This window comes from Miniopterus schreibersii (genome assembly GCF_964146895.1).
Source record: "Miniopterus schreibersii genome assembly, chromosome: 1".
Classification (NCBI taxonomy): Eukaryota; Metazoa; Chordata; class Mammalia; order Chiroptera; family Miniopteridae; genus Miniopterus; species Miniopterus schreibersii.
Window position 1 is genome coordinate 87,689,464 of NC_138101.1, and position 27,695 is coordinate 87,717,158.

Consider the following 27,695-nt stretch of genomic DNA (forward strand, 5'->3'; position numbering starts at 1 on the left):
CTCTTATGCTAATGTCTCTCTCCACCAGATATTAAGGTCCCTGAGGGCAGAGCGGTGTCTCCTCCCTCAGTGCTCAGCCCCCGCAGTGCCTGGCACTGCATAGTCACGACTTAATTACCACTTATATGCTTGCTTGTTTTAAGCCAGCCTACTCCACAAAAGGGTTTGAGGTAAGTCCCACAAAAGACACATACGGTGAAGAAAACAAATATTCAAGCAGGAGCAAGGAAATTATAAATGGAAGTAGAATCAGGACCAGAAAAGAAGAAGAGGTTAGCAGTTGTTAGCAAAAGGCTAAAAATTGTCCTGGAATATTTATTCAATATATTTCTGGTAATAGATAATTCTGAAATCATGGCACACCCCTTTTATGGCATATCACATAATTTCCCAAAGTCAGAACAGCTGAAAATTATTAAAGACCATGGACTATGTTTTCCCAAAAGTTTTGGGCTCTGGATTTTGAAGCCATGTTTGTTTTTACAATTTTCCTGTGTCCTCGCACTCCAAGCTCTCAGATGACAGTGAACATCCCATTTTAGGTTATTTTTCTGCACCCAGCATGATACCACATAGGAATGCCTATGATTTTTAATTTTTTTACTTTCCCTTAAGTAAGAGCAAGGCCTGGCCGGGCGTGGCTCAGCGGTTGAGCATCGACCTAGGATCCAGGCGATCAGGGTTTGATTCCCGGTCAGGGCACATGCCTGGTTGTGGGCTTGATCAATGACCTTCTCATCATTGATGTTTCTATCTCTCTCTCTCCCTCTCTTTCCTCTCTCTGAAATCAATAAAGATATATTTAAAAAAAAAAAAAAAAAAGACTCCTGAGCACATAAAAACAGTAGCATGTGACTGTCTTCAAGACATTTCCTATCTGAATTGGTAGAAGCCAATTATAAATCAGAAAAGTAAAAACAGGAAAATTACTGCAGGTGATTCGTGTTAGGAGTCACTCTCGATAGGAGTAACTCTGCATAAATGGCTCTTGGGTTAACTTTTTTAAATGCAGAGGCCATCCACACGAATATCTTTCTAAGGCAGTTTAGTTTTTAAGTCATGTCCTTGAGTCACAGAGAGCATGTCAGTCGCATGGATAACTATATATCTAAAAAGTGTTCCCCACAAAATCATCTCAGGTTCCTTATTTTGAAGACCACACGGTAGACTGTTTGGGGAGCCCTGACTCTTGCTATCCTGCTTAACCAATTCAAGTGAGAAGAGTCAGTGCTGCGTACGTGCTTTTGAGTTGTCAGGCCTGCCCTTTGTGGTGTAAAAAATGGTGGTCACACAGGAAAAAAGGCTGAGAGTCACTGCAAGGAGACCTCTTCCAGCCTGGTTCTAGCCCTTCTTGTCTTGTTCTAGTGACTTCCAAGTATGGCCGTTGCCTATCTGGACTCCTGAGTGAGAAATGTCACCCCTGCTTGATGAAAAGGGGAGTCACATGTCAACTAACTTTTGTTCTGATAACCATTTTAATTCCATTCCACACACGGAGAAATAGGTACCTACTCTGAGCTATGTTTGCAGTCGGCAAGGAAGCACATTTTCAATGGGTGTCTGTTCAACCCAGGAACCATTTTCCTCCTACCACCCTTCAGTTCCACACTGAAGAAATGTACTTCCAGCCAAAAGCAATATGACATTTTCATGAGCATCGCGGCCTCTTCATAGGCTTGTGACCAGCTAATGGTCTTCTCCTTGAAAAGCTGCTTTGATTATAGGTTTGAGGGGATAGCCTTCAGATTTCATACATTTCAATTCAGTGTGGCGAATGTTTGCTGAGAATCTATTATGTCCGAAGGAAGATACTACGGAAAACAAAGGTGAAAAAGAAAATCTTGCCATTGGAAACAGAACAACCCCCAGCACTGTGCTTGGCAGGTGGTGAGCCTTCGACATAGGATTGATATTTTTATGTTAGTGGGGCATCTGTGATATAAAGCGGAGTGCAGTAAATATTAGAAAGACATATAAAGCAAGCACTCTGGGGAATTGCACCTGGACAACGTTCACCAGTACTAGAGGGCTGCACCAATGTTGGGAAGGCTTCCTGGAGGAGATGGTGTTTAGGTGTGGCCACAGAAAATTAACAGGATTTTTACAAGGAAGCATTCTGGTGGCATGAACAATGAAGGACATGTTTCATATTTTGTAAGCCATCTGTAGAGGCTCCTACACAGATTGTACTATATGTCTACAGTGGAAAACACTGCTGCAGGGGCTGGCCCCGGAGGATGAGATCTCTATCAGGATAATAGTAGTTAAACCGGCAGTATGAGTATACAGGCTGGATGCTGGAGACAGGAGGCCAGGAGATGGGTGAGGAAACTAACGTGCTTTGCACTGTTCTTCAGGAATTTTAAGAGTAGGACAGCATTTCAGCGAAAGGAAGCCCGAAAGAGCACTCTCTTTTTTCTCTCCTCGAGCTTACAAAAGTTTAAGAATGATAGGCCTGTAAAGTACTTTTCATAACCATAGTTTGAATATAACCAAAAAGCCTTAAAAGTTGACTAAAATCATCATGACTCAAATACTTATTGATCTCTTAAATGTGTTATTTATTGGTGGAAAAAATTAAGTAAAAATATTTACAATTAGGAAAGTTCATAGTAACTGAACTCTGAACTCTCAAAACCACCGTGATGACCACTATTAATATGACATTGTATGAATGTGTCTTCATAAAACTCTAACTGGATTGAAGCCCCAGCTTCCTATATTGCTGGTTTCATTACCTTCAAGAGATTATGGAATTTAAAAGTATTATCTACAACAAGAATGCTATGTGTTTCTCTGAAGAGCTTAAGGCATTCTACACACTTTAATTAAATCTCATAATGTCCCTGTGAAGTAAGCAAGGGATCAGCAGAAGGTGAGTCACCAAAAAGTATTCAAGTAGAAGACTGGACCATCGGACATAGGATGAAATCCACTTTTATTATTATTGTTCCCATTTCACCAATGAGGAAGTGGTGTTATTATTCAGACAAGGATGATGGCTAGCTTCCATTTTCACTGAAGGCAGGATGCACTGCTGTAAGCTATGTAAGCATTCCTTGGGAGACCTTAAAAATAGTACAAAATTCATAATCTCTGAGGTTTCTCCATTGAGAGTCAACCAACACTTATTAATGAACACCTGAAATGTGCAACAAAGAAAATATACATCTCCCTTTTCTTGAAAAAGAACACAGAACAAGAACCCCAATTATCATGCGTAATCTCTTTTTGATCGCAATCTCTCAGGGCACAGCTAACCTCTCTCCACAGCTTTCTTCTCTATATCCCCATGCTTCTCTCAGCTCAAGAGCATGAGCCTTAAGACAGCTCAAGACCTGTCTTAAGGAGGTCATATTGGGAGTAGAGTTGATTATGTTGAAGACACAGTACAGATAGTGTTGGGGGCAGAGATGTTGATCATGCTCTGTTGACCGTGATTTTTAGCTATAGTTATAAAAAAATAGTCCATGTTCTGTTAACTGTGATTGTTCTGTTCTAATTAGAAAAAGCACTTTCTAACCTGGCTGGGAGTTGTATGCCTTGGGACATTTGGAATGTGAGCCATTCTCCTTAACTGTCTATCATCATGGAAAGATTAACAACCTTGTTCCAGAAACAAAGGTGTCCCAGAGGATCCCCACCCTTTTGCAATGCCCCAGTCTGCATTTCCTGTAACCGGTAAACCATTACACCCATTCTTATTCCTTTTGCCCACTTCCCCATGCAATCTTTGTCCTTCTACCCAATATAAGGAACTGGCTTATGGGGGACGGTTAGAGCAGATTTTATGTGGACAAATCTTGCTGCTCTCCCATGTTTCTGGCATTATTGGAATAAATGCTCATATATGATTCAACACTGTTTCTGCTTAATTGGCTGAAGTAGCAACAGGCAGCCCAGCCCCATTGTGTCTGGTTTCAATAGCAGGCCTAAACAAAACGAAAAAAAGAGTAGAGAACTGAACGAGTCCTGACCCTTGGTTCTACCCTTAAAATAGTGGTATAGACTCTAAAGTTGGCCTCTAAAAAACAAACATACGTGCAGTTATCATATATGATCTCATTGATAAACCACCTCCACTTCTTATAAAAGAAATGAAAGGGCCCAAACCGCTTTACTGGACTATGACACTGCTCTCTCAATCTAACCACCTCCTTACATCTTGAAAAATATACTCATGGCTCCCAGGGAAACAGAGATCCCAGTGTGGAAAAAAATTCATAAAAAGGATAAATGCTGTGCCCTGGCTGGGTGGCTTAGTTGGTTGGAGCATCGTTGTTTCATACACCAAAACGATGCAGGCTTGATTCTCAGTCAGTGCACATACCTAGGTTGCTGGTTTGATTTCTGGTTGGGCTGGTACAGGAAGCCTGATGTTTCTCTCTCACATTGATGCCTCTTTCTCTCTCCCTTCTTCCCTCTCTCAAATCAATAAACATATCCTCAGATACGGATTTAAAAAAATGCTATTATTTTAAGTAATAATTTCATATCACTGAAGTCTGAAAAACAAATTAAGATACAGATAATGAAATCTTATGGCAATATTTGGTTGTCAGGTAGTTACAGTAATACAAACTATGCTTAAAATTGTTTAGATGATCATAAAAGTGAAAACACAAAATAAAAAATTTTGTTGAGACTTTGAGAAAAGTTGTTTTAAAATCACCTTTATTACTATGTCTAGAAAAGAAGGCAAGATAACAAATTTTGCCTAGTCCTAATAGAGTGTGGCAGTGGACACAGGAACTTCTTTTTGAGAAAAAGCTAGTAAGTGATGTGCTAAAAATAAAGTAACAAACAGCTTATTTTCACTCCTGAAAATTGATTTACTACAAATGGATCAAGGGCGAATTTGTAATGACTACATGCAGCATGGAGCAATCATCACTCTTTCCCTATTTGAGATGGCCAAAAAAAAAAAAAGTTCTAATGGAATTTTAAATTCTCTAGATTAAAAAGCCTTATAAACTTGGGGAAAATTCCCTGTGGCCAAATAAATTTTTAACTAGTACCTTGTCACGTACATGTATTTAAATATAAAGGGGATGTGATTACTTATATATCTCCCCATGAAAAATAAGGTGCCTTAAAAGATTTAGAAAGATTTGTCTGGCAAGATACTTTAATTTGGTATTTTAATCATTGCTATCACCTGCTTCCTAAAAATTCACAGAAAGCACATATTTTAAATATTATTCAACATGACTATTGATCTGTATATTTATACAATTATGCAAAAGTTTCCTTTTATTGTAGTGCTAACTGTATTTTAACAATATTACAGGTATACCAAAGGACTATAATTTTTTTTGTTAATCCTCACTGGAGGATATTTTTTCCACTGATTTTTAGAGAGAGTGGAAGGGAGGGAAGGAGGAGAGAAAGAGAGAAATATCGATGAGAAAGACACATTCATTGGTTGCCTTCCACACACGCTCCAACCGGGGCTGGGGATAGAACCTGCAACCCAAGTATGTGCTCTTGAGGGGAATCAAACACAAGACCCTTCAGTGCTGGGCCGATGCTCTAACCACTGAGTCACACTGGCCAGGGCAGGACTATAATTTTAACCTATTCTTTGAATTAGCTTTACATCTTTAATAATTTTAATAAATTGCCTAACTTAAAAAAAGGACAGTTTTAAATCAGATTACAAACCTGCTAAAACACATCAAATTATTAAATGCATCTAAGTAAGATATGATTTTGGTCCTGGCTGGGTCGCTCAGTTGGTCAGACCATCATACCCATATGCCAAGGTTTTGGGTTCAATCCCCGGTCATGGCACAAACAAGAATCAACCAATGAATGCAAAAACAAGTGAAAGAACAAATTGATGTTTCTCTCTCTTTCTCTCCCTCCCTTCCTCTCTCTCTAAAATCAATCAACAAATGACAAGTGCTGGTGAGGATATGGAGACAAGAGAGCCCTAGTCCACTGCTGGTGGGAATGCAGACTGGTGCAGCCACTATGGAAAACAGTGTGGAGGTTCCTCAAACAATTAAAAATGAAACTGCCATTTGACCCAGTGATCCCACTTCTAAGAATATATCCTAAGAATCCTGAAACACTGATCAGAAAGAACTTATGCACCCCTATGTTCATAGCAGCACAATTTACCGTAGCTAAGATCTGGAAACAGCCTTTGTGCCCATCAGTAGATGAGTGGATAAAAAATATGTGGGACATTTACACCATGGAATACTGTGCAGCTGTAAAGAAAAAAAGATCTCTTACCCTTTGAGACAGCATGGAGGGACCTGGAGAGTATTATGCTAAGTGAAATAAGCCAGTCAGAGAAAGACAAATATCAATGATCTCACTTATATGTGGAATCTAATGAACAAAATAAACTGATGAACAAAATAGATCCAGAGACATGGAGGCATGGAACAGCCTGAGGGATCTCAGAGGGAAGGGGGGTGGGGGGAAGAGATTAACCAAAGAATTTATAGGCATATATACATAACCCATGGACACAGACAATAGTGAGTTAGGCCTGGGGGAGGGTGGAGAGGGTACAAAAGGGGGACATCTGTAATACTTTCAACAATAAAGATAAATTTAAAATAATTAATTAAAAACATAAGTAATGTATGGTTTTGAATTTAGATGAATGTTTTTAAAGTAGGTGAAATAAATATATTTATTTAATATTACAATGAACATTACTATATCATTAAAATATGTAAGTTTCAATTAATGTTAAATGCTATTTGACCTCAGGGCTTATGAGCTGAGAAGGACTATGGAGATAGATCATTTAATTCCATGACTTCACTTTCAGATGGGAACAGAGTACCCAATCCTTTGAAGGCCAGAGAGCCCAGGCTAGAACCCAGTCTCCCAACTTGTCAGGCAAGTGTTTCTTTTATTTAACCATGGAGATATGTATTATAAACATCACATAAGTTATCCTGCTGTCCATTAAGGTGGAGGTACTATTCAGAGGTGGCATCCCTCATTAGCCTAAGGAAGAAGCTGCAGTTCTCTAGGACCAGAAAAGTTAATGCCGGCTCCACTGCTGACTGGGCAGCATGAAGCAAGCCATCTAATTGCACTGTGCTTTCCTTTTCCTCATTACAGAAATAAGGACTTGAGTAATTTAGACTTCCACACTTAAGCTGGTTGTTGCAAGAAGAGGCAATAAAAATAACTCTAAAGCATACAGCGTATCTAAGTAAGAACAAAATAATAACAAAAATCTGTTCTTTACTATATTTAAAACAAGGAGTAATAACCAGAGTCATAATTAGGAGGGAGTACGTATTAGCTATTGCGTGTCCTTATAACATCTGAACAAGATAAGGCAGGGGTATATCTAAGAAGTTTTGTCACTCTTAAATTTTCCTAGTTGTTCATAACCTGTCTTAAGTTTTAACTTTTAAATTTTAATCCTTGCCTGAGGAGTGAGGATATTTTTTCCATTGATTTTTTTTTTTTTTTTTTAGAGAGAGTGGAAGGAGAGAGAGAGAAACATCGATGAGAGAGATGCATAGATTGGTTGCCTCCCACATGCACCCTGACCAGAGCCTAGGATCAAACCTGCAACCCAGGTATGTGCCCTTGACCAAGAATTAAACCCATGACCCTTCAGTGTGGGGATGGGGGGGGCTCTAACCACTTAGCAACACCAGCCGGGGCCATAACCTGTCTTTGTGCAGACCTAAGCCATATAGTAATTATCAGCTGAGAACTGGAACTGTACGACTTCACAAATCACCATTCATCCTTAAACAGAGAAAAGTGTTAATGAACTACCTATGGTATTGCCAACAGGATCTGAAAAATAGAACATGGAACCATCCTATAACTGATATATGCAGAGCGCAAACCCTGCCAGCTGCTATTCCCTAGTAGTAAAATAGAGTGTCCTGGGTGACATGTAAAATCTTCCAGTCTGAGCTGACCTTTAAAAAACAAACAAAAACTTATCAGCTGGATTCTCTTGAATAAAAGATAGATCTTGCAACTAGGAGGGATGGGAAGAATTAATAAGTAAGTTTTTAAAGTATTGTATAATACAAAATTTTTAAGAAAAAATATAATACACACTATACATAGAGAAGAGTTTGAAAGAAAATACCCAGAAGTACTTGCTCATACAGGTCATTTCTAGGGGGTAACTTTTTTTTTAGTTTTTTTTTCTGCTTTGGGCTTATGTTTTGTCTGATTTGGGACATGAATTAATTTTCTTTTATTTTTGAAAAGGTTACCTTTCATGGAAAACAATATTTGCTCTAAGGTTGTGGGAGGTAAGACACAATCATGCCCACTTTGAAAATGCAACAAGGAGACTTGAAATGTAAGCAGTGGTAGTGCTAGGGATGGGAGTTGGGTCCAAGGATCTTGTGTCCTGCTGCTGGTGTCCTTACGTGGAGGCCAAGCAGGGAGGGACAAAGCCTGGGGAGGCCACCGCGACTGAGCTTCCGCACCTAGTCCTACAGGGCAGAGTTGTTAACTGTTTATACCCACTCCTAAGCTTACATTTGGCCCGCACTCTCTCCTCGCAGTTTTCATTTCTGGATTGCATGTCTCCGTCTTAAATTTAAACAAGTATTGCCTTCAGTGTTTAATTACAATTTAATGGTAATACTACTTGCATTCCAATTAGCTTTTAGTTTTCACATCACGAAAGTGCATCCAAGTTATTGTGTCATTCTAATCTCATGTTATAATGGTTTCATAATGCAAGTCCCTGCAGAGTTGAATTAGTAGTTTCCTATGGTAATCGCCCATCGCTATAATATCATAATCACATAGCACAGCCCCCTCATGCTTCCACTGCAATCGTTTTGACATTGTAAGAGCATTTTAATAGTATTAGCATAGATTCTCCAGAGAAATCATGTCGTTGTCACTGCATTACCATAGAAGATTAATTGTGATGGAGCCATGTTATGATACGAAAGCTTAAAAAAAAGTCGTGCTCAGCAATAAAGCGTTTCGCTTCTCCAAAGGTCAGTGCATTTTGCAGGCAGGTTCGCCACACGGCCCTGGGTTGAATAGACGTCCTTTCACAGGTGTAAGTTTTTGCTTTGGTAGGTTTTCCTTTTTGTTTGTTGGTTGAGGGCTCACACCGTGGGAATAAACTAGGTCAGGCCCTCCCTGTGAAACAAAAAGCAGGCGTGCCCCTGTCTTCAAGGAGTTTACAATTTAATCAGGTTTACAGCAGATGATATACGTAGACGCAATTAAGACTCTCAGGATAAACGAAGTCCTATGAAGTAGCTGTACCTAGATGTAAGAGCCACCAAACTAGCTTTTCCTGAAGACAGGATGTTTGATAAATGACTAAACAGTTAAGCATATTAAATGTAAAGACTGAGTGGCAGAAATAGAGTATGTGTCTTCAGGGTTCATATCGGGGTTCACTCACTAAGCCTGGGATAAAGGAGGCCACCAGAGACACTGGTAGTGGACACCGCCTCGGCCCCACTCCAAGGAGGAAGCAAGAACACAGGTTATGGGCAGGAAACCTCCCTGCAGGGATCTCCGCTGCTTTCAGTGCAGTGTGGGAGCCTGACCCCCTTCTTGATTGCTCAGAGAAGTGTGAGCAGAGACGTTCTCTGGAGGCATCAGATCGAGGGCAAGGAAAAGGGAAACTCCAGCTCCGAAAAGCATTGCCCGGCCCCTAGTGCTCTCTCGCTTGACGCCAGTGTAAAATGACTAGGTTGTGTCCATGACATATGGCACACACCGCAGAGACCGACAGGGTATTGTGTTCATTGGCGGGGCCTCTAATCCTTTAGTTCTCTCTGGAGACACCACAAGAGAACTGCAAAGGGCTTAGCCTGACCCTCAAGGCGCTACGAGCAGAGGAATTAGCAACTGGCAATGTCTCTGGACTTATTAAAGACTCGCTTGCCTTCTTGGTTATGGCAAATCAGGGCACTCTGAGAGGTTCCGAGAGGTAATGGCTGCTAATTTCCCCTTTCTGGGCTTGTGTGTGCCTGGGGATCTCGGAACTGCTCCGTGATTCAGTTCCCTTTAAATTGGAATACAGCAAGGATAAAGATATGCCTCTAAGTGCTCAAACCTACTTCACCAACAAGCTGTGGAGCCATAGAAACTTATTGCATAAACGAAATGAGCTGTCCTCCCTTCAGAAGTTGTTTTTAATTTCATAGGTAAGGTCTGCAGCACTTGCTGCCTTTTCTCCCTTGAATTCTTGTTTGGACATCCCATGAATTACACTCTCATGCCCTGGCCTATTCTTCATTCAGGGCATTTTTCACTAAGAATTCATATTGAAATTTTATTATATTTGATTATTTGTTTATTTTATTATTTGCTCTGCTATCAGACATACAGATTAGAAATAGAAAATTTGGGATGTTTGAATCCAAGTGTGCTAACCGTAAGAACAGAAATTTTTTTTATTGTAAAAAATATGTCTTGACAGTGCTTAGAAAAATATCAATTAAACTCTTTTATTCAAATATGTTAAAGGCAACAGACATCATTCCTGATAATATTCAATAGGTTAATCTTTCATTTGCTACAAGCAATAGTTAGTAGCTACAAAATATCTTGAGAGCCACCAAAAATTAATGTTAACTTCTTATATTGCAAAAATAGAAGAATGCACACAGATGGGGCAACGTAATGCTCTTAGGAATATATTACTGTATTCCCAAGAGGAGGAAAGGCTATAACTTTAACTATATGTATATTACCAAAAGGTTCATTTGTTAAAAGTGTGTCTTTGGGCAAATCACTTACTCTGTGGGCCTGTGTTCTCACTAATAGAACAAAGGATTAAACAAGCTGATTTCTAAAGTTCCTTCCAGATGGAAGTTCTATGATTCCACATGAAGAGGCATCAGATGACCTCTAAAGCACCCTTGCAGCAGCTCCTCTGTTAGCTCACCTTGTTTAGAAGGTAAATGAATGGGGACATATGTGTCGCAGAAAATCAGGCAGAACATTTCTCTACAAGGATTGTGAAACCTATTCATAGCTTTCCTACACTAATTCTTTCCCTGATCTCCCATCAGGGCAAACTCTTACAAACCATATTACAGTATTTACTCTAAACCTCCGATTATTAATAACTGATGAATGAAATAAAAATTACCAGAAGTTCCAGATTTTTACTTACTTACTTATCAATATTTTTAAAAAAAGAAGATTTTTAAATTAATTTTTAGAGAAGAAGGGTGAGGGAGAGAGTGAATGAGAGAAACATCTTGGTCAGCTGCCTACGGCATGCCTACTACCAGGATCGAGCCCGAAACTGGGACATGTGCCCCAACCAGGAATTGAACTGGCAACCTTTCAGTGCAACAGGACACCACCCAACCCACAGAACCACACTGGCCAGGGCTATTATCACTCTTTTTACTACTTATGAATAAAATTGCATAAAATAAGGGTGCCTTGATTAGCCCTCAAATAAATGATGTTGACTGTAAGAAAGTGAAAACTCTTGGCTATTTTTCAAATAACACCTAAAACAACCCATTATCTATGTGTATGTGTATGTGTATGTGTATGTGTGTGTGTGTGTGTGTGTGTGTGTGTGTATGTGTATGTATGCATGCCTATGCACACATAAAAGGTTTTAACAGCTTCTAATCATCAAAGTGCAAGTAGAGAAACTGTTCTGAAAATTGTTTTGTGCCAACTTTACAACCAAGAATTCTTTTGTTCTTTCGTGGAAGGTGAGATATGTCAATACAGTGGTCCCTCGGTTTTCAAATGTGATCCGTTCCGGGAGACCGTTCGAGTTCTGAAAAGTTCGAAAACTGAGGGATCCACAGCCGACAGCTGGGCTCAGGATCTTGCCCTCAGTGGAAGCCGCGTGGCATGTTCCACTTCAGAGGCGTGTTTGAAAACTGAAGCATTTACTTTTGGTTTATGGCATTTGGAAACCGAAATGTTCATCAACGGAGACGTTTGAAAGCTGAGGTGCCACTGTAAGTCAATAATCTGCTTGTTTTTTGTCAGTGTTTTCAGAAGGTGTGATATATGCCCCACTGGTGATTCAAGCTGATTTTAGGTGATAGATGGACATTTAAAAATGTTTTAAACAAGTGTTTATTTATTTTTATGTGTTTTAGGGAAAAAAGTAATAAATTTTGTAAGCCTGTGATTTTATGGGTATTATTGCTTGGGATGAGGCTGAGATAAAACAGTGGGTGGGTCTGAAGAAAAATATTAAGTAATTAGTAGTAAAGTTAGTACCTAAGCATAGCAAACACTCTTAAAGATATGAGAGTGAATCAAATTTGACTAGTTTGATGAATATTAATAATGAATTTATTCAGATGAATATTATACTGAGTTTGTGAAAATTAAAGGGCATTTAACATTTCTATAATGCTCTGAAACACATTTATTTTTTCTGACCTATTAAAGAGACAACTCCTCTTCTGGGGGTAATATCCCCCCAACTCATCAGAAATATAATCTTGACTTCTAATTAGGCAGAGAATGCTATTATCCAATTTTAACTCTCAGACTTTTGTATTGATCCTATAATTGATGAAGATTTTAAATGTAGTAGATTTAAAAATATAAATATTATGTTATAGGCTATAAAGAATATAGATAGAGACATTATGTTCAGACATAGTATAGCCACTTAGTAAGCTTTCTAGGTTTTTGGTTTTTGTAAAACATCGTTTTTCTGATTTGAGAGAGAGAGGAAGGGAGAGGGATAGAGAGATAGAAACATCAGTGAAAGAGAAATATCCATCAGCTGCCTCCTGCAGGCCTCCTACTGGGGATGGAGCCAGAAACCTGGGCATGTGCCCTGACCAGAAATTGAACAGGTGACCTATTGGTTCATGGATCGGCACTCAACCACTGAGCCACACCAGCTGGATAAAGCTTCCTAGTTTTTATAGAATAAAATACTAAAGTTTAATGCTTCATTCTTTGTATAGAAACAACAGATAAAGAAACTCTCTTTTAATGTTAATGTTGTAAAATCACTATATTATACACAAATAATTACTGAAGACATATTTTAGTCAAGGTATTATTAAGACAAAAATAATAATGAAGTGAAAGCAGGTCCCCCAAAAAACTGCATATCCCCTGTACAATGCACTATGAAAATTCCACATAAAAAATCTTTACAATCCTGATTTGGTCTATCAAAAAGCAAAAGAATTTAGAAATCAATCCTTTTGATCTCACTGTAGCAAGAATAACTAGCAAAGGTCCATGAAGTATCCTGAATGCAAAAAATTATATGTGTTCTTTTATGCATTTTAAATCTAACAATTAAATGAAATTCGATAGACAAGAATATATAGAACTATATAGTAAATCTTCATGGAAATCATTTTAAACTTAGACCTTAGCTTGAAATATTTTGATCTTTGTACACTGATAGACAAAAAGTGAAAAGACAATGCCTGGGAGGAATGGAGGTCAAAAAGGGGTACTGCAACTTGATTTTTGAGAACCTTCTCCTTCCCTAGGTCAACTATGGCTGTAAAGTCAACGTCTCAGTAAGGTCAGTACTTAAAAGGGCAGATTATTGACTACTTATGCATGGAGCTGCTCCAACGGGAAAAAGAGGACCACCTTCAAGATGTACTTTTCTGAATGATCATGGGGCAAGAGCAAAGCAACACAAGCAAAAGGGAATCGATATCAGATCTTAGACTTACGCAGAAATGTAAGTGAGACTCACAAGTGAGGCCCAGGACAGCTCCTACTCCTGCATGTGGAAGCTGGGAAAACTTGGATAAGCGCTGGCAGGGACAGGCAGGGATCTCTGAGGTACACTCAGCGATCTTTCCTTGCCTAGCGTCCGCCTGGAAAGATCCTCCTGGAACAGTGGGGGGTATTTGTGGAGAAAGCATTGGGCAGAAGGCATGGGCCAGGCACGGTGCCTGGGAAACAAGTGGCCTCTTTTTGAATTCCTGTGTTAAATGGAAAGCCTCTGAGGTTCAGCACTAAACATGGAGCAAATGCGGCCTGGGAAACTCAGTAGCTGGTAGAAAGGCACTGACTCATGAAGTGGTAGACATGCCGTATGCCAGGGAGCAATAAAAACATGTGTCAAATAATCCAGTTCAAAACTAACAAAGATGCTCTTTTAGCCTTTCCTGGATAAGGGCTTCCACAACACTTTTCTATGGAGCGAATGATAGTGAAAAATACATTCTACTTACACATGTCTTCTTTTAATATATGCATGGAAGGAGACTAAACATTTCATTCATTTCTTCTTCTTTAAATTTTATTTCATTTAACTTTTTAACATGGGTATTTCCAAAAGTTCACAAATGTACAGAGAGTAGTGTATCAAACCCCTGTCTCCCTCACCCAGCTTCAATAATAAATTCCAGTTAAAAAGTTTTTCAAGGGAAAAATAATGTTTTGCAGCTCATTCCAAACTATCAACCAATTATCCCAAATATTATATATTTGGGATATATAACCTACTCTTTTATATCCACATGACAATCCTTTAAGGATTTCTGGCTATTAATTTACTATGAAAGATACTCTTTTACAATAAAAAAAAAACCAAAAAACTCCACTGTGCCTCTAGTCTGAAGGCACCCTAAATGGTTTCCAGGATCACCTATAGTGTGCAGAGTGGCTATGGACAGGCAATGGTCAGCTGAGGTCTTTGATGCTTTCATTCTTAGCATTTCTTTAAATGTAAGAGCTTTCCTAGCTTTTTAGGTTCATCAGCTCTCTTCAGAGATTCTGCCCTGTTTTTTTGTTTGTTTTTGACATTTTCAGTTGATAACATGGAGGCAATAACACACAACACATTTAAATAACGTGAGCACCAGATGTCACCCTCTAGGGAGATCTGAGATAGGACCACAGCACACTCTATACCTTGTTGTCCTTTCTGATTGCCCAGTATGTGGACTAGTCATAGCAAGTTTTTGATTTAGAAAGGAAATTTTGGGTAAAAATATTTGAAGTGGTTATAACAAATATTTGGATAGTTGTTCAGATGGCAAGGTATACCTGATTATGGACACTTTATGGTCAACGACTAGATAAACTATACAGAGGTGGGCAAAGTAGGTTTACAGTTGTAATACAAATAATGCAATAATTAATAAATAATACAAGCATAAACTTAGTGTTTCACATACTCACAACTGTAAACATACTTTTGTCAACCTCTGTATAGAATTAATTTAATAAAATTTCTTCACTTTTTACCTAATTATGTCAGTGTTCTAAGTCACAAGCATAAAGCTCTCCTCTAAGTAATGTTAAGGAGAAGTTCCTAAACTGATTAGACTGTTCAAAGATTTGTAGCCATCACTTGCTTGCTCAAATTTGGTAATTAAAGAAAATAACTCTTAAAACTGGTACTTTCCAGATACCTTTATTATTAAGGGCTGACTTGTGACCCCTTACCCCCCCAAATTCATATGGTGAATCATTAACCTTACTTCAGAATGAGACTGTATTTGGAAATAAGGTCTTTAAAGAGGTTATTACATTAAAATGGGGTTGTTAGAGTAGGTGCCAACCCAATGTGACTATTTTGTGTAGTTATAATAAGGGATTAGGATACAGAGAGAAGACCATGTGAGGACACAGGGAGGAGGCCATCTGCAAGCCACAAAGAAGGGCTTCATATGAAATATGAAACCAAATCTACCAACACCTTGATCTTGGACTTCTAGCCTCCAGAATTATGAAAAAAGTAATTTCTGTTGTTTAAGTCACCCAGCCTATGATATTTTGTTACCGCAGCCCTAACAAACTAATACAGCCAGTAATGGAAGTTGTCTAATTCAAGCTACAAAGTGGTCTTTAACTACACCCAGAGGCTCTGGGTTTATAAAGTGAGAAGCAAGTTTGTCAAAAGGGCTGGCAGGGCATATGCAATATAATGTTACACCTTTTGACAAATTTTGATGACAATGAGATGACAGCTCAGCGTATGGACTCAGAGTAAATAAATCATTACTGCTATTATTTGTCAGGGCCTAATAGGAAAACTTGCTGAAAAGTTAAGCACATTCCACAAAGGACCTGTGTAAAAGCTGTGTAACATGAGATACTCTTAAATTGGGGGTCCCCCTTTCTATTTCCTCCAAACTTTTAGAGAACAAGGCTGATAACATTTAACTTTTCAGTATATAAGGAAGGTAGTAGAGGAGACATGGAAATGTGACGGTATAATCACGATGACCTTGAAAGTTTATGAAAATATTTTAAATATTTCAGAAATCAATACATATATAATTTTGAAAATAATAAGCTGTATTAAGAAAGAAATCACTGTTGGTGCACAATAATACTGAGGATGGTGTGGTTGCAGTGGGCTTTCAATTACACAAAGGAGTGTTAAATTAACAACATTTAATATTTACCAATATTCCCTTCAAAATGCCTTTCAAACACTAAATAATTACCCAATTAAGCTACTGCAAGATAAGCTGTTATTACTTCGATTTAGTGAAAATAATTACTATTTTAAGAGTTTCTGTGAAGAAAGACTCAGTGTTTACTGATCACAACTGTGAGAACACCCCACCTTTTTAGTGAGTAGGGAACAGAAGAAACGAAAGGTTGTTTAGCTAAGTGAATTCAAGGGAAGACGGAGGCTGATTAAGAACTAAGAACCATGACTAGCGAAAACAGAGAATTTAATATGCACAGCAGAGGCCTCAATTGGCAGAAGGCTATTTATGAATACTGCCAATATTCAGTGCTGCAGACTGACAATGGAGAATCTTTGGCCAGGCCCTGAACAACGTAATTCATCACACCAGTGCTTGGGGGAGTCACGTCCCAGCAATTTATCATCATCATATCACTCGTGTGAATAAGAGAGGGGAAGAACTTTGATTGTTAACCTCTAGGGAGAATGGATTTATAGCCAACATCCCTAAGAAGGCAGCATGGCTCTGCCCACAGCTAAATGCTCCCTGCTTTCACTTCTGTTTAAGTCAGACTGAAAGAGTGAACGCATTGCCTCCAGGACATTGAGAGCAAAACCTAGGTCTGATACTCTTAGACCTGGAAGCAGATAGCCAGGAAATCACATTTAAAATACTCTTTGAATCCACTTTAAAAAAATTAGCCAATGGTAACTATGAATGATTTATTTCAAATGTCCTTTGCTGACAAAATAATTTCTGAAATGCATCCACTGATAACTACATCTGGGAAGAATTGCCTCTTAACAATGAACCTGTGAATATTCCTCTACACTGGAAAACTACCCTATCCCTTCTGGGCACTTTATATATTTTCACTTTAATACTAGCTGCCTTTCCAGAATGTAATTAAACACCTAAATGTCATTTTTGCCACCTTTGATTAAAATCATGAAGCTGACTTGAGCAATATGGAAACAAGTGCTCCTGCTAGCTCACCAACGGTAAGAGAAGCATTCATTGTAAGAGCAAGCCTCGTACAGCATCTTCTCTCTTAAGCTCCCAAGGTGTCTGGTAGACTGGAGACCAGTAATCCTTGTAGTCATGTGGCTCAGACCTTACCTTAGTATATTAGTCAGGATAGGCTAGAGTACGCTGCATTAATAAGCAAACCCCCAAATCTCAGGGACTAAACACAATAAAAGCTTATTTCTAGCTCAAACTGTGTGTCTAACACAGAGTGACAGAGGCGGAGGGGGCGGGTTCTGCTCATTGTCTTCATTCCATGACCCAAGCTGACAGAGCAGCTACTATCTGGACACTTGGTGGTCACTTTGGAAGAGGGAAAGAATGTGTGACAAATCTCTCACTGGCTTTTAAAGCTTCTACCTGTAAGTAACACATGCCATTCCTCCTATATTTTATTGACCAAAGCAAGTCACATGGCCATGCCTAATTGGGAGGGGACAGAGAAATGGTTAACACTCATGACTCCATTGTGAGCAGGCAGAGGTATTTCTACTCAGGCCAATACTGTTTTCATGAAACAGGCAGTCAGAACCACAGAGCCAGTTTGTGCCGAGTGGCCAGGTAGGAACAGGTATTTTATTTTCTTTCTTTCTGTCTTTTTTTTTTTTTTTTAAAGTGAGGGAGGGATGCCTATGAATGAGAAGGCTTTTTTTGTTTTAATAAATGAAATTCTTTAGAAAAACCTGGACCATTGAAAATACACTCTAAAGAGCAGCTAAAGAAAACAGAGGAAGGAGGCCGCACATGGTGTATGAAAAACATATTCAACAACCACCTCAGGTCCTGTTATAACAGTGAAGCTCATAGGACCACTGAGCAGGACACAGCTTAATCGGGAATTCTCAGTATTGTTGCTATATGGTTACTGGTATATTTAAGACCTCTGAAGAGAAAGACTCCTCATATAGTAACACTTAAAGTATATGGAAGCAAGGATGGATACTTTCCAAGGTCAGCAGCTCCTCCCATGCTGTACAGTTCATTACTTTGTCTTCAAGTTTAATTTCCAAGAGCAACCTCTAAGAGCCTTACAGAGGGATTTTCTACCTACTGCTGCAATCCCAGGGAGCTTATGGCCAAGCCTCCGACCAAAGGGGCACTAAGTACACAAGCACAGACTTTTCAAGACTTTAAATTTTCTATCTGGCCTGGTCGGCCGTGGCTCAGCGGTGGAGCATTGACATAGGATCCAGGAGATTGAGGTTTGATTCCCAATCAGGGCACATGCCCAGGTTGCGGGATCCATTCCCAGTCAGGGGAGTGAAGGAGGCAGCCGATCAATGACGACTCTCTCATCATTAATGTTTCTATCTCTCTCCCCCTTTCCCTTCCTCTCCCTGAAATCAATAAAGATATATTAAAAAATGTTCTATCTGTATGTGTTTTCTCTTATTATTTGCTCCTATATGGGTCAAAGTTTAACTATTCAGACTTTGTTATATTGAATTGCATTTTTTTTTTCAGAAAATCTTTTTTTTTTTTTTAATGTATCCTTATTGATTTCAGAGAGAGGATGAGAGAGGGAGAGAGAGAATTGAAACATCAGTGATGAGACAGTCACTGATGGGCTGCCTCTTGCACGCCCCCTACTGGGGATCGAGCCGCAACCCAGGCATATGCTCTGACCGGGAATCGAACCGTGATCCCCTGGATCATAGGTCAATGCTCAACCACTGAGCCATACGAGCTGAGCCAGAAAATCTTTTTACTTCAGCCATATTCAAGGTATTTCCTACCCTTCCACTGGCAGGAACTTGTCCAGTGAAACCTGTCTTTCAGTTAAGTCACCCCCTAGAATACACACTGTCCTGGCTTCCTCCCTCCTCACTGGCCATCTTCCTTTGCTGGCTCCTCTTCTACTGACCTCCAAATGTCAGGCTCTTTGGGATTCATCCAGGGTCCCCTTCCCTTCTCTGCCCATGTCTCTCCCTGGGTCCTCTTGCACATTTCCAACAGCTTCATAATCATGATGACTTCCAAAAACTTATCTGCAGCCCAGATATCTGGAAGCTACAGAATATACCCAACAGCCTATATGACATTTCCCCTTGGATATCTCATATACCTTGTGGAAGGCAGCCTCTACAGGGGCCCCCAACTCCTCTCTTTCCGGGAATTCACACCCTCCCACACCACGTCAGGGGTGGTCTGTGTGACAAATCGCATACAGCAGAAGTGATGGAATGCCACATGGAGATGAGGTTAAAAAAATGGTAGCTTCAACCCTGGGTTCTCTTTCTCTCTTGGATCATTCACTCTGAGGGAAGCAGCCCTGTTGAGAGATCCACATAGCAAGAAACTAAAGTCTCCGGCCAACAGCCAGCTGGTCTACCAATAGCCATGTGGAAAAGCCCAGAGCAGATCTTACAGCCCCAGTCAAGCTTTGCGATGACTGCAGCCTTGGCTGACAGCTTTGACGGTAACCTCATGAGAGACCCTGAGCCAGAACCACTCATAGGAACTGTGAGATAATACATGTTTGTTGATTTAATCTTAATATGTACCAAAGAGAGCTTTCGATCTCTCCTACTCCAATTTTTTCTTTTCCTAGCCTTCCTCTTCTTAATTGATGTCAACATCTACCCAGTTTCTAAGCCAGCATATTGAGAATCATCCCTGATTTCTCCTTTCCTTTCACTACATCTAACTCATCAGCAAGTTCTATGGAATCCAAACCCGCACCATTTATTAAATCCATTCACAGAACATAATGTATTGAGAGCCCACATCGGGTGCTGGAGAAACAACAGTACACGAAACATGCAAACCCTGCTCTTGTGCAGTTGACATTCTCAGGGGAGGGGGTAAATAACAATTTATAAACAAAATATGTATTATGTCATATGGAAATAAGTAGCGTGGAGAGGAAAGCTGAGGTAAATAGGAGGATGGGGGTGCCAGGATGTTTCGGGGGTGTTAGAATGTTATTATAAATAGGGTCATCAAGGAGGGTCCCCCGGTAAAGTGATACTTAAAAACTCCACATTCTGTCTCCACTACCACTACCCTAGCCGGAGCCACCATCACCTTTCATTTGGGCTTCAGCGTGGCCACCTTCATGTCACTCCCCTGCCTACCACCGTTCTGTGGGCTCCCATTGCTATCAGATGAAAATCTAGGGTCTTTACTAGGCCACAAATAGCCCCACATGACATGGTCCTGCCCTGTGTCTCCAACTTCATCTGGAAGGAATCACACTCTATCCACAAAGACCTTCTGGCAATTTCTAAACCACGTTCTACTCTTTCGTGCCGTTTTTACCCCTGCAGGTCCCAGTGCAGGAATAAACATCACTAGGTCCATTTCATTCTTCTAAATCAGAAGGTCTTGATGAGGCCTCCTTTTACCACCATAAGCAATGTGCCCCCCACCTTCACCCCATTTTTTTTTTTTTAATATATCTTTATTGATTTCAGAGAGAGGAAAGGAGAGGGAGAGAGGTAGAAACATCAATGATGAGAGAGTCATTGATGGAGCCCGCAACCCGGGCCTGTGCCCTGACCAGGAATTGAACCCTGATCGACTGGATCCTAGGTTGGCGCTCAACCGCTGAGCCACGCCCGGCCTGGTCACCCCATTTTTCTTATCACACCCTCAGTTAATAATTTGCAGCTGTTTGTTAATTACCTTGCTTGTTGGTTCCTTTGTTTCCTCAGGCCCCTCTGCCTCCAACCAGAATATAAATCCCAAGGGAAACCCTCACCTGTCCTGTTCTCTGTTGGAGCCCCACTGCTATCCAGGTGCACAAATGCACATTAACTGAATGATCCACTGTCCCTTCCTGGCCACCCTGTAATTTCTACACCAAATGTGACAATATCATTAATTGGTAAAAGCAGAATCTTATTTTCACTAACCTGTAGATTTTTAGATCTAGGAGATATCTAGAGATCAATTACCTTTGTGTGCCTAGAAAAGATAAGTAACTTGTACAAAGCCAGGAGCTGGAACCAGAACTAGGGTTAGGCTGTACAATGGGTCCGGAGTTCTTTAAGCCAGCAGCCTCTCTTACTGCTTATCTACTTGTGAAAAACAAAGTACAGGTGGCTGAGGGGTAAGAGCACAGGCGTTAGAGCCAGAAAACACAGATCTCTTGTCTAAACTTTCCAGCAGTGTGACCTCCTCCCTTCTCTGTGCTTTACCTTCCTCCTCTAACATGAGAATATCTCATGGGGCTGTGGATTGAATTAAATTAGAGCACACAGAGCTCAGAAAAGAGCCCTGGCGATTAGGTTTTACCAACTGTCAAAAAATATAGGCTTGAGCATTCCTATTATGATTTTAAGAGCAAGGAATGACAATAAAATATTTTGCAATTTTATTCCAAGTATCTATATTATACTTAGTAACTTTTAGAATGATAAAGCAACCTCTAGCCTCCACAAATGAAAACATCGTTTCATAAAGTAGCATCTTGTGAATTCTGTGTTCGAATTACTATTTTTTAAATTAAGTAGCTTCCTTGCTATCAACAGTCAGCAAGTTGTCTGATCTTTGCAGCGTGGGTGATTTCTTTTTGAAGGGGGCTGGTTATTTCTGGAATTGCCTCAGGCCTATGGGATAGCTGCCTACACCCCTCCTGTCTATGTTAAGTAAAATGTAACTGGACACGTAGGTGTCGTAACCCTTAGGGCTCTTTTTTCACCGACATTCATTCTACATGACAATGAATGCCATTAGCCTTCAGGACAGGAGTTAAGCTTGTCAGCTTACTCCACTGTAGCGGCGCTTTAAGGACAAACGGACCCGTTTCCACACCAGGCCCAAGCTTTTATCTGCAGGCGCGCTCAGAGGTGTCACTGCACCTGAGGTGTCCTCGCAATACCCCAGCACAGCAGCAGCACAGGCCATGCTACATGTGCTTGCAACACTTTATGAAACGAGAACCATGCGACGGTAAAACCCAGGGCGAGGCTGAGGCCCAAGGCCCGCCGGTCCGATTGCCGAGCTTGTCTCAGGAGAACGCGCCTGGAAGGGGCGCCCTGGGCGCCGCGCGGCCGCAGACCACCTGCCGCGTCTCCGGGGAGCAGCGCGGACCTCGCCAGGCGGCCCCGGCCTGGGGGGGCCCTAACACTTCGGGGCAACCAGACACCTGCAGGCGCAGGCCGGCCCCCTAGGCCTCGCTCAGCCTCATGACCCCGGGCTTGGCAGCTTCCCGGGAGCTCTGGGGGGACAGCAGCAGCAGCAGCAGCAGCAGCAGCCGGCCAAAGCGCGACCAGCTTCAAGACCCCTGGGGGGCTCCCCGCAGGGACCCACCCGCAGAGCTGGGCTGCGGCCCGCCGCGGGCACCCAGGGGACCCCCCTTCCTACCAGGCCCACAGCTCCCGCGCCCGCTCCGCTCCCGGGCCGTCCCTCTCCGCGGGGGGCGCCGCCGTCTCCACGGGGCGCTCGGGGCCCGCCGCCCGGGCCTGGGGCCTCTCCGCGCTCCGCTCCTGCCCCGCCCTCCCTTGTAGTCGGCCTCCTCCCCGCCCCCAGGCCCCGGGGCGGGGTCCCCGGCCCGGGCCACGCCCCTAGGGGCCCTCGGCCCCGCCCCCAGGCCCCAGCCCCCCGCCTCCAGGCACAGCCTGGGCTCCTGCTCGCCGCCGCCCGTCCCGCCCTGGAAGCCCACGGCGGGCTCGCAGCTGCAGGACTTTCTGGGAGCCCACTTGCTCGGCGCAGGAGTCTGCTGTAGACGGTCCCCAAGAATCCTGGAAGGGGCGGCTTCTCACTCTGAGCTGAAGGGACTGGCGGCTAGGTCCCCGAGGGGCGAGGAAGCAGCTGCCTCCCCCCGGATCCAGGTTCTCTGTAGAAAAGCCTGGAACACGGGGGCTTTCGTAGCTCCCCAAACCCTGCCAGTTCTCCCCAAGGATAGCAAATCAGAGGGGCTGCCCTGGCAAATTGGTGTCATGACAGCCTTGGGCGTATGGTCCACCGTGTCCTGTCCCGGCCGAGGTTCCTCGTGCTTGAGGGCCCGGAGCGGAGCCGTGGCCCGGCGCTGCTTGCGGCCCAAGCCAGCCCAGGGACGCGGGGGTCCGCCCGCAGAGCGCGGCGCCAGGGGGCCGCCAGCGCACACAGTAACGCTTTTAAGTGTTAGAATGGATTCAATTAATCTTATCCTGAATCCTGAGAAAAGGGGGATGAGTACTCACATGGGAAGAACCTCCAGTCGTCGTTTGAAAGGAAGGTGGATATTTATTTATTCATATTTTTAAATCTTTATTGATTTCAGAGAGAGGAAAGGAGAGGGAGAGAGAGAGATAGAAACATCAGTGATGAGAGAGTCATTGACCGGCTGCCTCCTGCACGCCCCCGACTGGAGATCCAGCCCGCAACCCGGGCATGTGCCCTGACCGGGAATCGAACCTCGATCGCCTGGATCCCAGGTCTAGGCTCAACCGCTGGGCCACGCCCGGCCGGGCGAAGGTGGACATTTAATAATGATAACAATACAACAGTAATAGTAGACGGTGTTTCCTGAGGCCAACTCTGCCAAGCTTTATAACAGGTAGTTTGTATATGGCATCGTGTTTAAGTTTTAGAATAACCTGTGTGTGGTAGGATCTCTCTTTCCTCCAGTTACAGACAAGAAAACAATCTTGGAGAGAGAAGCACCTGTGCAAGGCCAGGACGAGAACCCGGTTTGGTGGGTGTCACTCCATCACACATTTTTAGTAGAGAGCAGGCACGTTGATGGGGGCTAGGAAATAAATTGATATATTTAAGTCAGAAAAAAAAGAAAAAAAGGGGTAGAAAGGTTTTATTTTGTGTGAGTTCTTTTGGTTTTTTTAAGGAAAGTAAAATTATGAGAAGTTATTAAGAAGTTGGCTGATGAGGGCTTGGCAGGGAGAGCAATTGTCCTAAAGAATGGTGGCTGCTTAAATCCTAGCCAGGGAAGGGGATGGTCCCAGGGGTGGAAAGACAGGAAAAAATGTAGTGGTTAGGAACTCCAGAGGGATGAGCTTTGAGACAGTTGAATATTACTAGGAATGACTGAGGCTCATGCTGAGATTGTATAATGAATAGATGGATCGAGGGAGCCTTCTAGAGCGATTCCAGTGCTGGCTACCACTTAGATTACAAGCACTGCAGCCACAAAGCCTGATAAATGCCTACCTGACAATGGTTGTTAAGGAGAGGTCTAAAAGTCCATTATTTATAATGTTATGTATTTTACTAGTCCTTGCTGGCACACATGAAATTATACGTAAGATTCCTGCTAACAAATGACTTTGGTTTTTCTGTGTGGAAGTTACTGAATTCTCCGCTGCCCACGTTACGCCCGTTGTGCAAGATTTGTGATGGGTTTTCCATTCAGGCTCTTATTTCTATGGCTTTCCTCCTCAAAAACATAGTGTTAAAGGGGAACTAGCCTACATTTCCTTTCTCTTTGACAGAAGTAGCTTCAAAGAAACATCAAATTAATATGCAGGAGTTTTATTTCAGGAACTGTATCAAACTATTGTGAACACTTGTTTTCAAACAAGGGGAGAAAAAGCCATGCAAATCCAATGTACAACAGTGAAAAAATTTGGTAGCATTTGAATACATACTGTAATTCCATTTCATATCGTAAGTGATTTAAGCGCTACTGTTAGTTAAGCATCAAATGCGGTCCTATTTAAGAATCATTTAAAAATAAACATCCTGTAGCACTGGCCCCTAAATCCACTAGTCCTGAGGATGGGCAGGCAAGAAGACGAAGGGTTCTTTTATGGTGTTCTGCTGTCAAAAATGACAACCTGGCATCAAACCTTGTGCCCAACTTCATTTTTCAGCCTTTCTTCCTGGAAAAGCTTAACTTGGCTATTTTTTGAACCTTGGAATACCAGTGCCTATGATGAAATAGCCAAGTTAAAAATCACATTATTAAGGAACCAAAGGTTTCCAAATGAACCTCTCAGTTAATGGTTCAGTTCAAATGCACTCTCATTTCCACAGTACCTGCTTTTTCATTTTCAGCGTGTCTTTGAATTTCCACAGTACCTGTACTCAGAAACACTAAATTGGCGGTGAGAATGAAATCAAAACCAAACATCCAAAACCCCTCACTGCTTGGGTTGAACTTCTGGAAAGTACTCAGGTTTTCATCACCTAGTTAGTTGTTTCAAATACACAAAAAGAGTCTGTACAAAAAATCCAGAGAGCACAAAACATCAAGTAATCTAGATAATGTGTCAGATGAGAGGCAGAAAACAAACACTGTGATAATGTCCTCTTGCTGTCGAGTTTTAATTGTTAATTGGAAGTTAAAATTTACAGCGCTGCAGAGAGTTCCTTGCTTTAATCTTTAGCCATGGTGTGGTAAACCATTCCCATCATTTCCAGGAAATTGATTACATACCAATGTCACAAGAGGGCTAGGGCAGAGCTTTCAACACACATTTTTCTGTCAAATTCCTATTCTTTATACTGCCCAGAGAATAAAACTAACTACTCGATATATTTTATTACTTCACTTAGAGGCAAAGGAAAAATAAAATTTAAAACCATTCTAGTTCTTAAAGAGCATCAGTGGAGACACATAATCTCCCAATTCAAGAAACATCTTAATGGAGACTGTAATGTTACAGATGAGTTACTACAACCTTTTGTAGAAGCTGATTACAAGTTTGTCTTTAAAACTATTCTGATTTTTCAGCTGCTCTGGAAAACAGTAGAGCAGTTCCTTGAAAAATTAAACATAAAATTACCAATTGAACCAGCAACTTTACTTCTGGTTATATAGCCAAAAGGAGTAAAAGTGAGGACTCAAACAGATATTTGTACAGCCTTGTCCATAGCAGCATTATTCACAACAGCCAAAAGGTGGGAATAACCCAAGTGTCCATTAATGGATGAATGGATTAACAAATGGGGTAGATCCATACAATGGAATATTACTTACCTTTAAAAAGGAAGGAAAATCTGATAATGCCACGACTTAAATGAAACTTGAGGACATTAGGCTAAGTGAAAAAAGCCAGAAACAAAAGGACAAATATTGTATTATTTCACTTATATAAGGTGCCTAGAGTAGTCCAATTCATCAATACAGAAAACAGAGTAGTGGTTACCAGGGGCTGGAGGGAGGTGGGCTGGGGAGTTGGTGTTTAATGGGTACAAAGTTTCAAATTGGGAAGATGAAAAACTTGTGAAGATGGACAGTAGTGACACTAGTCGAACAATGTGAATGTACTTAATGCCACTGAACTGTGCACTTAAAAATAGTTAAAATGGTAAATTTTATGTTATGACTATTTTGTCACAATAAAAAAATATTTTGACTATAGGCAGCTGTTTATAAATAACTTGTAAAAAGTTTACTTGAATTTAGTACTCCTATTTCTCTCACTAGAGTTGTGGGTATAAATAATGTCATAATTTTAAACTATATTATTATTTTAAATACTTTTGAGTTAAATGGCTTTTTTTCCCCCTGACTGAGCAATTTCTTTTGGTATCTGTGACAGATTCAAAGGTATTTGGTGGCTAGATGCTCACTAAACCATTTCCCCCTCCTTCTGGGCACATACCTACGCAACAATTCCCAGCCTCCCTTGCAGGTAGGTTTGGTACTCTGAGTGCCAGCCAGTGGGGTGTGGTAGAAGTGACATGTACCTTCCAGAATTGGCCCATTAAAAAACCTCCTACCCACCCACCATCTTCCACTCTCTCTCCATTCATGGGCAGGATGGAGAGAATCCCTAGAACCTAGAGAATGGAGCCACAGGAGAGAAGGGACTGTATCTGAATGGCCATGTGGAGCAGAGCCCTCCTACCTGTACTCACTATGAGAAAATGTGAGTGAAAAATTTACTTTTATTGTCTTAAGCCACTGAGATGTGGGGATTATTTGTTACAGCAGATAGCTTATCCTGATTAATGCAGTATTTGTCCTGGTAAGAGAATTGGGTGGTTCCCTATGCAAACTGAAAACCACCGTCCATTAGCAAGTCATTGATAACTAATATTAAATGGCTTCCATGATGGCTTCCAAATCCTTGAGAGAACTATTGAAGTGTTAGAGGCATCTATTAGCACATAATAATGTGATTATTGATCTCTAATAAAAACAGTGTTGAGAGCTAAGTTAAACAGAATAAAATTAAAACCAAAAAAGTCAACAGGGCAGCTATTTATTAACTGTTAAGTCCAAGCATGTGTGCCTATGAAGAATACCAAATGGTAGTTTTCTCAGTGTTGAGAAATAAAACAGTGTGGACTCGAAGCAGGATGACTTGAAATTAGAATCCAAGTAAACTTGATTTTTTTTCTTTAAGTAATATGAATAATTTCTTCGTTTTCATTTCAGAATCTTAAAACTGTGTATGTGAAGGGAAGGGGGTTAACCACGGAATTAGTTTAAATTCCTAT

At 41.2% G+C, this 27,695-nt stretch overlaps 1 protein-coding gene across 1 annotated transcript in view; it reads right to left on the minus strand.

Annotated features, from left to right (window-relative positions):
- Positions 1–22,796, minus strand: part of PTER (phosphotriesterase related) — a 57,167-nt gene extending 34,371 nt beyond the window's left edge. Inside the window, exon 1 of the mRNA XM_081123368.1 lies at positions 22,674–22,796. The gene's annotated coding sequence lies outside the window, so the exon portion shown is untranslated. The remainder of the gene's footprint in view (positions 1–22,673) is intronic.
- Between the last annotated feature and the right edge of the window lie 4,899 nt (positions 22,797–27,695).